Genomic DNA, 2,443 nt, shown 5'->3' with positions numbered 1-2,443 from the left:
CCCGGCAGCAAGGGGGATAGGGGTGAACTGGGGTGGGGGGGAGATGGGCACATGGGAGTGCAGGGAATGCAGGTTGCATTGGGGTGCAGGGCACAGGGGTGCAGGGTGCACTGGGGTGCAGAGCACATGGGATGCAGGGAGCTTGGGAGTGCAGGCACTGCTGCAGCAGCTGTGTTTGCTGTGGGGTGGAAGCATGCCTGTGCCAGTGAACAGGAGGGGTCAGGCAGCTTGCTGGGGCAGAGCTGGGCAGGGATGCAGGAGCCTGGCTACCATCAGGGTTTGCAGGGCCTCCCAGTTCCTCCAAGGGCCCAGATGCCCCTTTCTCCCCACAGCTGCTTGGTGGGGGCTGCCCAGTGCAGCAGAGGAGGGAGGCTGAGAGAGCTAGACTCCTTGCTGGTCTCTCTGCCCTTGCTCACCCCATCTCCCTCCATGCTGGGGGGGTGCTGCAGGGAGGGCAGCGTGCCCATGGGGCTGCATGCCCATGATCAAGCCTGCAAAAGTGCCGTGAGAGCCAGGTGCCTGCCCTCACCCTCCTGCTCGGCTCGTGGGCCCTCGTGCCCCCCCCAGGTGCCAGCCAGCAGTGCCCACACTCCTCCCCACCAACAGCTGCACATCGTTAGCAACTTGCTTCATCCTGCTCTTTTATCCTTGGAGGAGTTGTGTGTGTGTGTCTAGATTTGGCAAGGGACTGGCATGTGCAAGCCTGGGCTGCATGTCTGGCTTCTCACTGAGCCCGTGGGCCACTCATTTGGTCTCTGTGGCGCATCCCCCCTCTGCCCCACTGGTGCCATATCTGGCTTCAGTGGGTCTCTTCTCCCGGGGCATGCTGCAGGCCTGCCCCTCGCCTTGTGCCATGCCCACACACAGCCCGGGTGCCAGATCCCAAACTCCATCTCCAACCGACACTGCCCTCCAAACCACAGAAAGCAGCCTCCTCGCTGAGGTCAGCCTGCACAGGCGCTCAGCCGGCAAGGGGGCTCTCATGCGGAGAGCTTGCACCCCGGCATCTTTATTTAACTCGGCAATCTGCCGGCTAAGCAAGATTTCCCAGTGGGAAGAGCAGCAGCGGCTCAAATTGCTGATACTACTTCTCATTTGCAGCAGAGGTTTATTCCCCTGCCCCAGGCTGAGTGCTTGCAGCCACTCTGGGGGACGTGGTGGGGGGAGCCGGGGTGCCCTGCATGCCCTGGGGTGCAGCAGCTATTCCCCCAGCCTAGGGAGCCAGTGGGCCCAGCCAGGGCATTTTGGGGAGGAGATGGCAGACTGGGACTGCTGCTCCTCCCAGCTGGGTCCCTCTAGGCTGGGCAGCGCCGGGGCGCTTACTGGGGGCTGAGGCTGGGTGCAGGGAGCTCCCTGGGCCCAGCTTTGCAGGGTCTGTGGGAGGGATTTGCTGTCAGGCTGCGGCACCCAGGCTGTGCTGCGTCAGGCAGTGCCGGCACAGGAGCTGTGGGCAGCAGGGCTCTGCTCTGGTCTCTGACCGAACAGCACCCGGGGTGTTCCTAGCTGCACCCAGTGCCTTGCCAACAGCACCCCGGGATGGCTCTGCAGCCTCCACCTCAGGACAGCTGCACTTTGGTCTGTTTTAAGCTGGCAGATGGTTCCTGGTTTGGCAGAGCCTCCCCCTCCCCGCCCAGGTTGGGTGGGTGTTCATCTCCAGGGGTCGGTGCTCAGGGGCTGTGAAAGGCAGGGAGCAAGGGAGCATGTTGGGGGGAGCTGGGAAGCCTCTCCTGCTGATGATGGTGGAGGGGAGGCTTAGGCCAGCCCGGCTGGGCCCGGAGCCGAGGATGTACTAGTCCTGATCTCCTCCCTGGAGCTGTGGTAGTCCCCCAGCATCTCCTCACCAGCCTGGGAGCCTGCTCTGCCCCACTGCTCCTCCCTACGCCTCGAGCTGCAAAGTGCCCATGTACCCTGAGCAACTGCCTGTACTGGAGTTACTGGAGGCAGCCACAAGTGCCTCAAACCTGCCTGCACCAGGAAAGCTGGGCAGGCAGAGCCCTCACCCTGCCAGAGGTGTGGGCACGGCCTGGGGAGCTGGGCAGCAGCCCAGGAGCGGCCATCAGTCTGCCCCAGCATCACTCATCCCTCAGCAAAGGGGGCCGTGCTGGTCCTCCTTTATGGAAGGGGAAAATGAGGCACAGAGTGGGGGTGTCTCCAGGGAAATCTGCTCCATTCCTATACCTCTCTCAAATCTCTTTTCAGCCCAGGGAGTGGCAGCTCCATGCTATGGGCACATGCTCTGTGCAAATCACTGCCCTGCTTCTTCCATGGGCCCTTGCTGGCCCCTGGGGCCAGCTCCTGGGGGGCTTGTTTTGGGGAGGGGGTGGTGAGGCTGGCTGGGGGTGCACTGCGCTGCACTGTGCGGGGGGCTGCTGGGGGAGAGGTTTTTACCCGGGAGCGGGAGCGCTGCGAGGGCGTCGCGAACGTGTGCTGGCCGCTGAGCCGC

General features: G+C 63.6%; 1 protein-coding gene across 1 annotated transcript in view; it reads right to left on the bottom strand.

Moving 5' to 3' along the window:
* The window catches only part of GLRA4 (glycine receptor, alpha 4), a 6,958-nt gene that overhangs the window by 706 nt on the left and 3,809 nt on the right, over positions 1-2,443 (bottom strand). The window lies entirely within an intron of this gene.

This window comes from Pygoscelis adeliae, unplaced genomic scaffold (assembly GCF_000699105.1).
Source record: "Pygoscelis adeliae isolate BGI_AS28 unplaced genomic scaffold, ASM69910v1 Scaffold79, whole genome shotgun sequence".
In the NCBI taxonomy this organism is placed as follows: domain Eukaryota; kingdom Metazoa; phylum Chordata; class Aves; order Sphenisciformes; family Spheniscidae; genus Pygoscelis; species Pygoscelis adeliae.
Note: the sequence above shows the minus strand (reverse complement) of the source record. Positions and strands in the feature narration are given on the sequence as shown.